This window comes from Podarcis tiliguerta, assembly GCF_965153285.1.
Source record: "Podarcis tiliguerta genome assembly, chromosome: 10".
Lineage (NCBI taxonomy): Eukaryota > Metazoa > Chordata > Lepidosauria > Squamata > Lacertidae > Podarcis > Podarcis tiliguerta.
In genome coordinates this window covers 33,256,109-33,271,479 of record NC_139543.1, presented here as the reverse complement: position 1 = coordinate 33,271,479, position 15,371 = coordinate 33,256,109, and the positions used below count along the sequence as shown (strand labels likewise).

Sequence of the window (15,371 nt, the reverse complement as noted above, 5' to 3'; positions counted from 1 at the left end):
TTATTTAATCAAGTGACAGCCCTGTAGAAAGCAATTGAAGACCACAAGCACAAATAATTTAAAATATTTCATGCAGTGCTTTCCCTTACCTCATGCAATTTGGAGTGATGCAGGATACTGCCGTTTGTTATTCACTGCTCTTCTACTACAGCATCAACAAAAAGAACATTTGATACGAAGTGATGTCCAACATCCTGTGACACCTTTAGCTGGACTGGTCCATATTTTGCAGCCATGTGCCACTCAGGCACTCCAAGAAAGTGCAGTAAAGGTGGTTCTGTGTCATCTCCTGTTTAGGCTACTGACTTCTCTAGAAATGCTAAGAACGAAAAACTTTCAGAAGTCACTATAAACTGACTTGTCTAGCTGTTTAATGAGGCTTGTCACAGAGTAGTGCCAGGAATGCAAATGTAATGAATGGTTTTAGGCAGAGTATCATGACTGCATACCCAACATTTTCACCTCATCCATACTTAGCAACCTAACAAGTTAATTTATTTTTAAAAAAAGATTAACAAAGGAAAAAATAGAATTAAATGGTGAACCTACAAATTAGCATAACTTTGGTGATTTATTATTCTCCTTACAGCAGCAGATTCATTCATATTCACTGGTTTTTCGCTTCTTATCATGCGTCCTCTACACTGCGCAGTTAATTTAATTCTCTCTCTTACACACACACATCAATGCGTAGATATGGATTCTGGATAACTCCACTTCTACACTGATCATTCCTCCTTTTTCCAGCTTAACATCACTATGCTGTTTTCACTGACATACATTTTGATTAGCCAGTAGTGCACCTGATTTGAAAAGACGTGAAGAGAGAATTGATGCAGATTTGGTATGCGATATATCCTTTTCCTACTGGAGCGTTTCAAAGTGCAATAGTGGTAAGTGGTACATTTTCTTTCTTGTTCTACTGGTGAAAAGTAATTTCTCTCCCCCACTCCTGTTCCACACACACACACACACAACCCGCCACCCCACTTGAGCATCTCCTTAGAGATGCCATAGCAACTGGTGTGACTCTTTCCAACTGTGGAGGCTGAATGAATACAGAGAAGCGAGATTCTGCCACTGTTCCTACACCCAGCTCTGCACATTCATTGGCTCAGTATGTGCTAAGCCTCTGTGTGTTCTGATGCATGCAAAAAAGCAGTGTAGAAGCAGCTCATATGTATACAACTGGCAAGTGTGTAGGTTTTGTGAACCCTGCTGCGCTCTTACATACAGTAGTGCCGGTAAACAAGAAAGCACCACTTGCTGGGAGGAGATCTAAGGGTGGTTCAGAGAAAACACACATGGGGATTGTAGGGCTGCATACCTGTTACGAAGGCTGTGCAGCACCCGCAATCTCCGCCAAGCAGGAGCAAGACTCCAAGGGGCCTTCAGGCTCTCACCCAGGGTTGTGTTTCTGTTGGGAAAAATTGAGGCATAGCAGAAACTAGGGTTTTTAAGAAATATGGTTTATTGTACACCTGGAGTCTTCAGTAGAGAAGGTGCAGAACATTATACCCCAAGAGTGTCATAGATGATAGATAGATAGATATAGATCTTCTGTTAAATACTCATTGAAACATCCTTACAATATCAATGACTTCCTTTCTTCTCTTTCCATGGTTCATTTTGCATACCATAAATCCCTACATATTTTACATAAACTAAACCATGGGTAGGCAAACTAAGGCCCCGGGGGCCAGATCTAGCCCAATCACCTTCTCAATCTGGCCAGCAGACGGTCCAGGAATCAGCGTGTTTTCACATGAGTAGAATGTTTCCTTTTATTTAAAATGCATCTCTGGGTTATTTGTGGGGCCTGCCTGGTGTTTTTACATGAGTAGAATGTGTGCTTTTACTTAAAATGCATCTCTGGGTTATTTGTGGGGCATAGGAATTCGTTCATTCCTCCCCCCCCCAAAAAAAAAATATATATTTGGCCCCCCACAAGGTCTGAGGGACAGTGGACCAGCCCCCTGCTGAAAAAGTTTGCTGACCCCTGAACTAAACCATTCAGTATTCCATTATTACATCCATCAAAACTTACTAACACTGTTGAATTTATCTTAATGCTGCCAGTGTTTTCAAGTGTACACAATTTCCCTGCATATATTCAATAAACATTTTCCAGTCTTCTTTAAACGTATGTTCTTCTTGTTCTCTTATTCTATATGTTAGGTCCGCAAGCTGCACATATTCTATCAGCTTAAGGTGGCATCCTTCTTTAGTTGGGACCTCGCTCATTTTCCATTTGGGGGCTAACAAAACACGGGCTGCAGTAGTGCCATACATAAATAACCTTTTTTGAGACCTGGGAATTTCTGTCTGAATTATCCCCAACAAAAAGGATTGTGGTTTTGGGGGGGAAGGTACTTTTGAACATTTTTTTCAATTCATTGTGGATCATTTCCCAATACTCTTTTACCCTTTTACAAGTCCAACCCAAGAATATCTCTCATTGCCCCTCTCATAGCTTCAGCAAGTGTGGGTCCAGAGCAGCAGTCAGTCATGGCTCCTGGTTCTGCAGTGCATCCTCCTCCAGCTGGCGCCAAGATGCTTCTGCCTACTTCCTCCTTCTTGTTCCCAGAACCCCATTAGATTTCAAAAAGGACACATTTTCCCATGACATCACACCCCCTGTCATCCTGGCAATCTCCTATGTCCACTCCTCAGGCTCCCAAGTTCAATCAAGTATGAGACGATGTGTGCAGAACTAGGTACAGTGGTACCTCGGGTTATTAACTTTATTCGTTATGGAGGTCTGTTCTTAACTTGAAACTGTTCTTAACCTGAAGCACCACTTTAGCTAATGAGGCCTCCCGCTGCTGCCGTGCCGCTGCTGCATGATTTCTGTTCTCATCCTGAAGCAAAGTTCTTAATCCGAGGTACTATTTCTGGGTTAGCGGAGTCTGTAACCTGAAGCGTCTGTAACCTGAAGCGTCTTTAACCCAAGGTACCACTGTATACACACACTGGAATATTGGATGTGGGCTAGCGCCATACTGTACTGTAAAATACTGGTTGCATTGCCATTTTCATTGCTAACCTTTGAGTCTGCTTTCTGGCTTACTTAAAGACTCTTATAAATCCAGATGGTTCCAACTCTTACATAGCAAAATTAGATCTATCAGTATTGACTTGGAACTCTTGTATAATTCAAGTGAGCAATATATTTAACGCAACATTCAAACCAGATTAAGGGACATTGAAAAACAAAACATTGAGTCAGCTGTAAAAAAAATGTGCTCCCCCAAGTTTGATGGTTTAAATACAACAGATAACAGGGTCACTTGTATTTCAAAATCAATAATTCCAGTCCTATGCAGGGCCTTTATGTTAACCCGACTGAACGTTTTCCCCCTCAGCTTTTGTCAAGGGCAGATATTGAAACATCCCCAGAAGCGATAGACATTGTGGATGTTCTTTGAAAATGCCGGACACTGTAGAACATATTCTTTTCTACTGTCCATTGTACAAATACGTGTTATCCCCTTTTTTGGGTAGTCTAACATCACGTCACAATGAAAGTATCAGATTCTATCTGCCTGACATTAACCCAGAAGTAACTGCAAAGGTGGCTGAGTTTTTGTCACTATTTAGCACTATTTAGCAGGAAGAAACTCCAATGAAAATCCTCATTATTACGTATTTTACGTGGTTGTTTTTGTATATACAGTGGTACCTCGGGTTACATACGCTTCAGGTTACATACACTTCAGCTTACAGACTCCGCTAACCCAGAAATAGTACCTCAGGTTAAGAACTTTGCTTCAGGATGATATATCCCATTATATTGATGGGCTCAATATAATGTTATCAATATACAGGAATTTATATGCTGATGCCTGCAAAGTTTGCAGGATTTGGGGGAACAGGCATAATGGGAATAGATCAGAGAGGAATGGTGGCCCCATGACAACACCCGAATTCTCAACAGAAAATAGAAGCCAGCTGCATGGCAAAAAATTGTAAGATGTAGTCCATAAAAGATGAGCATTGTTATGAAATTGGGGGTTGGAACAGATCATTTCAAAGGTGCCTTTTCACACTATGATTCTGTTGTTCTGATACTGGAATCTGAACAAAAGGAAGATTGCTAAAGTGGTAAAACTGTAGGCTTATGCCCTTTACTTTGCCAGAGAATTGCTTACCCGCGTCCCCAGGACCGAGAAGAGAATAAAAAAATTCCAGGAAAGTTTCTTCTTTGGAGAAAAGAGTTTTATTGCAAATCTGTGCACAGAGACAGTCAGCAGAATATAGTTTCTGAAATCTGACTGTCCAGCAATACGCATCTGCAAGCCTTCTTATACTTTAGAGTATTTACCCACCTCCCAGACCTCCCCCCAAAACTTCCCCAATCAGCTGGCAAGTTTCCAACTTATTCCTTATATGGCACATCTATATTTGCTGGCTAAGGCTGCTAGCTAAGCACTTCTTCTGCTGGTTAAGCATTTTCTCTGCTCAGTAAGCACCCCCTCCCACCTCCTTGTACACGTGTATTCTTTTGCTAGCTAAGCATTCCCTTCGTATCTCTTCTTATCTTGCATTACTTAAAGCAGAAGCAAAGCAGGAAACATCTTGCTAGTGGTTTTTAGTTGACAGCAGTTTTTGGCTAGGCAGGAAACGACCTTCTGACCTGTAACTAACATCAGCAGTTTCAGATAGCTGGTTAGACAGGAAACGGCCTCCTGACCTGTCTGATTTAGACTTTGCAAATAACTGCATTTTTGGGTTTGAGCTTGTGTAACCATCCTAGCAGAGTGCCGGAATTTACTATGTGTAGATAATATTAATGATTAACCGTTCCCCTCTCCCTTCACTCCCTCCTCTTCTTCTGAACAACCTAATACTTAGGTTCGTTCTGGGGTATGGGCCTATACTCCCTCATCACAGCGATGACTGTGGGTCCTAGCTTCCGTGACAGGAGTCTTTGCATCATTTGCTGCAAGCATTGCAATAAGCAGGGGATACAGAGGCAAAGAAGCAAAAGGATTAATAGCGGTCCTGCTAATAATACTATAACATTCCTGAGCCAACTGCCATCAGGGAGCCAGGAATACATCCAACCCCATGCATCACTCCCTGTGGCTTTCAGCGGGTTTTCAGCTATCATTGTTTCCATGTGGTTGATGGTGGCTGAAATATTTGCTGACTGGTCTGAAATGTACATGCAGCAATGGGAATGAATTAAGGCACAAACTCCGCCCTTAGAGGCAAGGACTACATCCAAAGCGTAACGATTTTGAAGGACTACCTCCCTTATCTCTGACATTTCCTTATTAATTGCTTTTAAGGCCGAGATGGTGGAGTTAAACAAAGCCTCGGTCCAGTTTGCCAATCTATGCAGATCCCGGTAATTCATGGCTACACCCAAAGGGGGTAGAAGGGACCTAGAGATGGCTGTGCCGGTATACTGGTTAATAGGTGATTTCGCGTCCCTTTTGTTACGCAGACGGACTGTTGGGAGCTTATCCATCTTATACACCAGGGGTACGACTACTCCTAAAGTACAGGTTCCAGAAAAGGCAGAGGGGATTTCTTTGTAGGCTCTTGTGCCGCAGAGCAACCACAAATCAGACTGGAGCAGGCAGTTAGATCTGCTGCGCGCCGTCATCCAGGTAAACCAAGTATAAAAATCGACACACATAGCATCATAAATGGAAGTACCTTTTTGGAAGCAGGAGGATCCGTTAATATACTCATAAGTCCAATTGCAATATGGATAGTGACCTAAAAAATTGCTGCTGTTATGATTGAAACGGAGACAACGAGGTGCCTGTTCCATGAGTGACAGAAACACTGGGGGTGAATAGGTGCGACCATCTGACATAAGATTACTAATTCTAAATGACTCATTTATTGGAATACTATGCAGTAGTATGCCAGGCTTCTTAAATTGTGGAGGGATATGCATACAAACCCAGCATTCAGAAAGATTAAGCATAGAAGAGAAACGATCTATATCTCTAACATAGGTATTATTACTCCAAATCTGATGATAGGGCTCTGACCGGCCGGTTTTCCGTATATGTGAGTCATCTCCCAGACCCAACCCAAGTAGGGCTAGTACCAGAAGGGTCAAGGGGATGGGGGCTGGTTGTTCCCTCCCACAAAATCGGTGACGCTCATGCCAGCAAAAGAAAACACACATCCATATGACAAGAGCGGTTGAGATAACCCCTATCCACCAACCCCAATCCTTCCATGGTTCCTCCCACCAATATTCAGGGGGTGTGCTCATTGTTGAAGAGCTCACTGATATTTGTGCCCGACTATCTGTTGAGCCTCAAGGATGAGAGTCCACTGGTGAGCTGATGCTCCCACTACGTGGGTCAACTTTTCTGCTAACCCTGATGGGTGGATTGAACCACTTGTTTAGCAATTTCAATGCACACCTGGTTAAGGCTCCCACCCCTGCAATACTTGCATTAAGATAGGTTCCGTCCCATCTATCGCCTGCATTAAGAGGAGGACCTGGTCTATCAAATGAGGTTGGTACAGTGCTCTACCTCCCATATAACAGTTGACTACCCTCCCACAACAGCAAAAGCGGTCCAGAACTCGATAGAGTTCGAGCGTCTCTGCAACTTCCCGTATGAGCACTATCCACGCATGCCGGACAGTGGTGTGGGAGAGGAGCCACAACGGGGCAGTGGGGTGTCTTAAGACGGCAATCTCATCAAATCCCAGTTTCCAATAGCCATAGAGCACACCATCTCTTACCACCGGTAAGACGAACCAGTCGTAGCAGAGTCCATCAGGCCAATAAATGTGGTATGGCTCAGTGGGGTCAGGGCTGTGGGACATAAAGCAGATAACAAAAAGAAAAGAGAAAGTCCCTATGGAAATATTAAATGTCCTGGTGAGCTTCCTGGGTTAGTCCTGGCACGGAGTTGGGGACGCTGCCCGCGGGCGCCCCTCCCATCCAATTCTTCAGCTGTGCGTTGAGATATCAGCTTCCGGTGTGATATCAGCAGAGCGGTCGTCTGCCAGGCGTCTGGAGATGGTCAGCCGAAGGGAGTTCTCTGGATCTGGTGTTACTGTCCAATCCGAGATGGCTTTCTTCACTCGAGTATGGTGGACCCACGGGGTGATGCCGGCAACCTTCACAGCAGTAGGAGTAGAGAGTAGCACGGTGTATGGTCCCCTCCAGCAGGGCTGTAGGGGGGCTCGCTGCCAGTCTTTCACCCACACTTCATCACCTGGCTCGAACTGATGGAACGGTTCAGTCAACACACATGGGGTGCGAGCCTGGGTCCACCTGTTGAGATAAGAAAGAACTCGGGAGAGTGACTGTACATAATTATTCAGTTGCACATCTTGGCTAACATACGGATTTAACATTCTAACATATGGGACTGGTCTCCCAAACAGAACTTCAAAAGATGACAAGTGGGTCCGTTTTGACGGAAGACTGCGGACCCTGAGTAATGCCAAGGGCAACATGGCCACCCAATTAGACCCGGTTTCCTGTGTCAGCTTGGACAGCTGATTCTTTAGAGTTCTGTTCATTCTCTCTACTTTTCCAGAACTCTGGGGTCTATAAGCAGTATGCAGCTTCCAGTTGATCTGGAGCGCTTTTGCCAGCCCCTGTAGGACTGCATGAACAAATGCTGGTCCATTATCAGATCCTATGGACCTTGGCAATCCATAGCGAGGGATGATTTCCCTAAGCAGGCACCTGGTTACTTCAAATGCCTTTTCAGTCTTTGTGGGCCATGCTTCGACCCATCCGGTGTAGGTGCACACTGCTACCAGCAGGTAGCGGTGCAGTCCACAACGGGGTAATTCAGTAAAGTCCACGACAAGATCTTCCATAGGTGCCGTTCCACTGTGCTGAATCCCTGGGGGAGCCAGTGGTCCGGCTCTGGGATTATTCTTCTGACACAGCAGGCATTTCCTGGAAATCTGGGCTGCCAGTTGGTAGAGGTGGGCTATATAGAAGCATTTTTCCAGCTGCTTGGTTGTAGCATCGGGTCCTATGTGGGTTGAATCATGGTACCTCTGAATTATTTGCCGCGAAAGAGACTCTGGAATCCATATCCTGTCATCAGGGGTAAGGTACCATCCTTCTTTGGTCAATGTCAGTTCCTGGGCGTCTGCAGTGTCCTTTTCCTGCTTGGTATAAGCTGGCTTGTCAGCGGTGCTTAAAATCTCTTCTGGGACTAGTGCTCCGATAACCGGGATGGGGGCTAGTTCCCGAGCTGCTTCCTTGGCCACTTTGTCTGCCAATCGATTTCCTCTGGCCACTTCCCCTGGTCCAGTTGTGTGTCCATAACAATGGATAACCGCTACCGCTTCAGGCTCCCATACAGCATCCAGAAGGTTCAACAAAGCTTGTGGGTGGGCCACCTGGTTTCCTCTGGAGGTAAGCAAACCTCTCTCTTTCCATAAGGCTCCGTGGGCGTGTAAGGTCAGGAATGCATACTTAGAATCAGTATAGATGTTTATCTTCTGTCCCTTTGCCAGGCTCAGGGCTCTGGTAAGCGCAGTTAGTTCTGCCAGCTGGGCCGATGTTCCAGGCGGGAGTGACTTTGCTTCGACCACCTGGTCGTCCAGGGCTACCACTGCATAGCCTGCTTTTCGCTGCCCAGCCTCGACAAAGCTGCTTCCATCCACAAACCATGAAAGCCAGTGGGGGTCTGCTTTGTCTTTGAGATCAGGCCTGCTGGAATATACTTCGTCCATTACTTCAATGCAGTCGTGCGTCTGCTCCTCACCTTCTCCTACCGGCAACAGGGTAGCTGGGTTGAGGGCGGTGGTGACCTGGAACTTCAAACGTGGGTGCAACAATAACATCTGACACTTCCTCATCTTCGCTTGGGAGAGGAAATAGGTACCCTTCATGTCAAGCAATGCTGGGACTGCATGCGGAGTCACACAAACAGTGTCTTGGCCAAAAGTAAATTTGTCTGCTTTGTTCAGTAGGGTGGCTACTGCCACAACTGCTCTCATGCACGGCGGTAAGCCTTGTTCTGTAGGCGACAGGCGCTCAGATAGGTATGCCACGGGCTGCTGCCAGCTTCCCAATTTTTGGCATAGCACTCCCTTTGCTGTTCCCTGGTCTTCATCCACAAACAGGGAGAAAGGCTTCTCAGGATTTGGGATACCCAGCGCTGGTGCTTGCTGCAATGCCCTTTTCAGATCCTTGAAGGCCTGCCGTTGCTCCTCTCCCCACACAAAGGGGTCCTTTTCAGTTCCTCTGGTTGACTCGTGCAGAGGCTTGGCAATTGTGCTGAAGTCAGGGATCCATATTCTACAGAATCCTGCCGAGCCCAAGAAACCACGAAGTTCTCTGCGATTCTTTGGCTCTGGAATCTGGATAATGGCTTGCTTCCTTTCTTCTCTAAGGGTCCGTTGCAGATGGGATATATCAAATCCAAGGTATTTTACAGTGGGTAGGCATATTTGGGCCTTCTTCTTAGATACCCGGTATCCTGCTTCAGCCAAGTGATTCAACAAATCCTTGGTGGCTTTCATACACGTGTCCTCGTCTGAGCAGGCCAAAAGAAGGTCATCCACGTACTGTAACAAGACCCTGTGTGGGCTGGTGGGGAAGCTAGACAGGTCCGAGGCCAATGCTACCCCAAAAAGGGTTGGAGAATTCTTGAAACCTTGTGGAAGCCTCGTCCACGTATATTGCACCTTGGTGCCTGTTCCTGGATCCATCCATTGAAATGCAAACAGGGGCTGACTTTCCTCTGCCAGACGGCAGCAGAAGAATGCATCCTTCAAGTCCAGTACCGTGAAATAGCAGGCAGTAGGAGGTATTAAACTCAACAGTGTGTAAGGATTGGGCACATTGGGGTGGAGGGTTTCCACGGCTTGGTTGACCAATCGGAGGTCTTGGACCGGACGATACGAGTTATCTTCCTTCTTCACCGGCAAGAGTGGGGTGTTCCACTGAGATTGACACTGCCTCAGGATGCCATGGCGAAGTAACCGTTCCAAATGTACCCATACTCCTTCTGCAGCTCGCCGGGGGATAGGGTACTGGTTCACAGCCACAGGGTTGGCGAATGGTTTGGGCTTGACTATTATAGGTGGGATGTTCTTTGCCATTCCGGGCGGGTTGCCTTCTGCCCATACACCAGGGTTTACTTTTTGCAGGAGGTCTTCTGGAATAATCCCCTCCTCTTCTTTTACCATCATTAAGCGCCAGTGTTCCCTTAAGGGTACTTCTAAGGAAAGCTCTCCTGTTTGCCCTGTAGTCATTGTCACTTCTCCTGTCGGTTGAAAGGAAATCTGGGCTTGCAATTTTGATAGCAGGTCTCGGCCCAATAATGGGATGGGACACTCTGGTATATATAAAAACTTGTGTTGGACTACTTGGCCACCCAGGCGACAGACAACAGATTGCAGGAATGGGGCTCTTTGTGATTTGCCTGTAGCTCCTATTATGTTAATTGTTTGCTTGGTGGGCTTGGACACTGGTACTGGCAAAACAGAGTGGGCGGCTCCTGTGTCAACCATAAAGGGGATAGTTTGGTTCCCTGTTTGTATTTTGACCATGGGCTCACGGGAACCTAAAGCAGCTGGGCCCGGTCTGTCCTAGTATTCTTCCTCCTCTCTCAGGCTCATCATGCCGGGCTGCCTTTGGGCTGAGGGGTACCAGGGAGGTCCCTGTCCACGTCCTCTACCCCTGCTGGCATTTGTCAATGACCAAGGTCTCAGTTCCTGTCCAGGTCCCCTGGGGGTTGGGCCTGGGGCTCGTTCTCCTCGTCCTCTCCCTCCTAAGTGGGCCTGTGGGCATTCTCCTTTCCAGTGCCCTTCCTGCCGGCAGATGGCGCACTGATTCCTCCCCAGGCGGCCTTGCCCTCCTCCCCGGGCACTTCCTCTTTTCTGAGGGATGGGTGCGGTGGCCTGTAATGCCATCAACTTCTTTGCTTGATACTTCTCCTTTTTCTTTTGTTCCTCTTCTTCCCTCTGATTGTAAGTGGTTTGAGCCAGTTCTAACATCCACTCAAGGGTGTGGCCCATGAACCCCTCGTGTTTTTGAATTTTTCGGCGGACATCGGGCGCTGCCTGAGCTACAAAAGCAGCCTTTACAATAAGGGCGTTGGCAGCCTCATCTGGGTCTACAGGAGTATACTGACGGTAGGCTTCCTTCAGGCGTTCCAGGTAAGCCCCTGGGGCCTCTTCATTCCCCTGCACTACCTCTCTGACCTTCACAAAGTTGGTGGGTTTCCTGGCTGCCCTTCTCATACCATTTAATACGTTCTGGCGGTAGGTAGTGAGGGTTTTCTGGCCATCAGCAGTCTGATAATTCCAATTCGGGGTACTATCAGGGTATCCTGTTATAATGTCCGGATCCGGTGTTCCCTGTGCTCTCATGTGTACTCGAGCTTCAACATGGATTCGCCTAGTTTCTTCTGTGGTTAGCAGCGCATCCATCAAATACTGCACATCATCAAAAGTGGGATTATAGGTTTTAAAAATCCCTTCAAACAATTTTATAATTTTAGCTGGATTCTCCTCAAAGGAAGGATTTTGATTTCTCCAATTACAAACATCTGCACTTGAAAAGGGTATATGCTGGACCGTGTAGGTCCGTGGTGCCTCCGCCCCACCAGGCCCTGGAGGTCCCGGTGGGTCATAAACCCTTCGGAGGGGCATTACTCCGACCCCACCCTTTTTCTGTGCCTCATGGGACTTATGGAAGGCTGCCCTGGTTGCTGCTTCTATCCATTCCTTCTGCCATTTCTTCCCTTGTGTTGAGGAGCATCCTGCTGCAGCCAACACGTGGGGGCTAACATCCACTTTTTCCGCATAGGGTTGTACATACTGTTGCAATCTCAAAGACTGATACTGAGTCCACTCTCTTCCCTTCTTTGCTAACTCAACCAATCCCTTTACAAATTCCTCATCATCCTCTTCTTCCTCTTCTGATTCATCAGCCTTGGGGGGTTCAGGCTGGGGGCTAGCTCCTCCCGGTGCTTGGGGACCTGGGCCTGGGGGAATTGCTAGAGGGGCAGTTGGTGGAGCATAGGGTGGTGGCGGTTTGATGATTCCCCCCTCCTCATCTTCTGGGTCTGGTATCACCGGGGGCTTTTCTGCCTTCCCTGCCGGTCGAACTGTACAAATTGTATTTCGTGGGGCGTCGCCTTGGCAGGCTTTCAACCACGGTGGATTCTTTTCTACATTGGTTTTCCAAGTAGAAATGTAAGGGATTTGGTCGGGGTGGACATTCAATATGTTCTGGTATAATGGGCTGATTAGTTGCAAATCAAAGCTTCCTCCTGACGGCCAATTAGTTTGTGCGGGCCAGTCAACTTCACATAATGTCCTCATTCTCTGTTTTCGCAATCTGATTCCCCAATCATCATGCTTTGTGGCCGCTTTCCAGTTCTTTAAAAAACATTCCAGAGGACTACATTGGCTTGCCCCAGACCCCATTTTTATTTTTTTTTTTTTTTTTTTTTTTTTTTCAGATACTCCGCACCTGACTGGGCTGTAAATTCTTTCACAGTTCACACGATACAGATTGTGGTCTGCACGAGGTCGCCCTGGCAGAAAACGCACAACCCTGCAATCGCTCGGCCAAGGGGAACGCTAGGCCCCGACCCACACTTGACAACAATTCAGTCACTGGAGTATCTGACATGCAACATATAACATACAAATCACACCATTATAATTTCAACATGCAACACACAAAACACACCAATACAACTTCCCCTCTGTTTCCCTTTTACCCAACCTTACTGGCGGCAAACTACTGCAATCGGCCAGTTCTCCCCTCTGTTTCCCTTGTACCCAACCTTACTGGCGGCCCTCTGCACAACCAGGTGAGGCTTGATCAGACCTCGCCCCCCTTTTCCTTGGGGCCCACGCCCTGTCCCTTGGGCTTACCGTTTTCCGCTGCGGATTCCCTCCTGGCCAGTCCTCTTTCCTCCCTCGACCGAGGTCCCTACTCAGGAGCGGTGTGGCCGGTTTCCCCCACGAATCAGTAGGGTGCGCGCTGAAGCCTGCAAACTCCGGTCCGAGCTGTTCACCTGGTCGAGCCTGGCTCTTCCCGGCCCCCTTGGGGTGGGGCAATTCCCGGCCAACGCACCAAGCTGTAGGCTTATGCCCTTTACTTTGCCAGAGAATTGCTTACCCGCGTCCCCAGGACCGAGAAGAGAATAAAAAAATTCCAGGAAAGTTTCTTCTTTGGAGAAAAGAGTTTTATTGCAAATCTGTGCACAGAGACAGTCAGCAGAATATAGTTTCTGAAATCTGACTGTCCAGCAATACGCATCTGCAAGCCTTCTTATACTTTAGAGTATTTACCCACCTCCCAGACCTCCCCCCAAAACTTCCCCAATCAGCTGGCAAGTTTCCAACTTATTCCTTATATGGCACATCTATATTTGCTGGCTAAGGCTGCTAGCTAAGCACTTCTTCTGCTGGTTAAGCATTTTCTCTGCTCAGTAAGCACCCCCTCCCACCTCCTTGTACACGTGTATTCTTTTGCTAGCTAAGCATTCCCTTCGTATCTCTTCTTATCTTGCATTACTTAAAGCAGAAGCAAAGCAGGAAACATCTTGCTAGTGGTTTTTAGTTGACAGCAGTTTTTGGCTAGGCAGGAAACGACCTTCTGACCTGTAACTAACATCAGCAGTTTCAGATAGCTGGTTAGACAGGAAACGGCCTCCTGACCTGTCTGATTTAGACTTTGCAAATAACTGCATTTTTGGGTTTGAGCTTGTGTAACCATCCTAGCAGAGTGCCGGAATTTACTATGTGTAGATAATATTAATGATTAACCGTTCCCCTCTCCCTTCAAAACCAGTGAGCTAGGCCTAGCCTGGCATGTTCTTTTGTTAGTGAAATAGGGTGATATGTTGCCATGGGAACTAACTGTTACACCATCTTTCTGAACGATTAAGAAATAGCCAGAGACTCTTCCGAAGTGGGAGAGCCATTTTGTAGAAGGAAGCTCACCTTCCTCCATCCCTTGGCTGTCATCAAGTTTTCTGAGCCTTCAGAAGGAAGCAAAAGCAAAAATTTGAGGCAGCCTGAGAATAGATCTGTTACAAAACCATACATTTAAAGCAGATTACTTTTCCCCCTCCAAAAAAAATCCTGGTTATTGTGACTTGTTAAGGGGACAGGGAATTGTAGCTCTGTGAGGGGAAAACTGCAGTATCCAGGATTCTTTGGGGGAAGTCATTTGCTTTAAATGTGCATTGGATGTGCTTTGAATGTATGGTGTGGATCTGTAAAGAGTCCGAGAACCAAGCGCTGGGCTATGAAAAGCTAGCAACATTTTGGGCTACTAGCTGTCTCCCTGGAAGAAGTGGTCTTTGAGTGTCTGTTTGAATGTTTAACTCACATATGGAGTGTAGCCGCCCAGCTGTTGTTGAACACCAACTCTAGTCAGCCCTAACGAGGGATGATGGGAGTTGTAGTCCAATATCATTTGGAGGGCCACTGGCTTAAACTATGCCTTCACCTATGTGCAACCTTGTATTTGTGCATAAATACAAAATACCACAATCTTCCTAAGGCCTCTTTTCAAAGGAAACGAAATCAAACTCCTCCCACATGAGTACAGGTAGACACACAATGACACACACTGCCCCCACAACCTACATGTGGGAGCATGCCACAGGCACATACAGTGAAGGTTCATCAGTCACAATCTTGCAAAGGGAAAGGGACAGTGACTAGGAAGCAACTAAATAAAGACCTCCATAGAAAATGCAGGTCACAAACTATTGTCTAGGAACAGGATGCTGATTAGATTGCATCAGTGTAATTGCTGGTGTAGCAACCGTCCTTCGTAGACATCACAGGATCTCATTATTATTGATAATATTAGCAGTGAAGTGCATATACCTGGTACTGTATGGATGGAAGCGCCACAGTAACTTGGAGCAGGGCCTTCCATGTGGTTGCCCCTGTTCTGTGGAACAAGACTCCTGTTGAGATATGACAGGAACTTGCTCTCTGCACTTTCTGGAAACAATAGAAAACATTTTTGTTCAAACAAGCTTTCCCAGCTGGATAAATAGGCATCTGCTGTGGATGTCCATTTTGTATTATTGTCAAAGATCCATCTTTATTTTTGTGTTGTTTTAAACTGCTTTTAATTGCTTTTCTTAAATTTCATACATCACCTTGATATAAATATATGGAAGGAGAAGGAGAAACTAGATTTGGAAATGGGCTCAAATCCCACCTCAGCAATGAATGGATATGGCTGTGTTGGCTGATTTGTTTATTTCACAGCCTTGCACTCTCTTGAGTGGAAGTGAAGTAACCCTGACCTTACTTCACAGGGTTGTTGTGGAGATAAAACACAATAATGGGTTTGAAATTATCACTCATATTAAAAATAACCTATTGCAATAGTAACATATACTAAAAATGTTAATGTCAAACCG

At 46.3% G+C, this 15,371-nt stretch overlaps 1 long non-coding RNA gene across 1 annotated transcript; it reads right to left on the bottom strand.

The window, feature by feature from the left end:
- Window positions 1-1,285: 1,285 nt before the first annotated feature.
- On the bottom strand, window positions 1,286-15,001 carry LOC310658720. Its single transcript, XR_014502452.1, has 3 exons — window positions 14,824-15,001; window positions 13,927-13,958; window positions 1,286-1,417 (listed from the first exon to the last, which is right to left on the bottom strand). It is a non-coding gene; the product is annotated as an uncharacterized lncRNA (long non-coding RNA).
- Window positions 15,002-15,371: the final 370 nt, after the last annotated feature.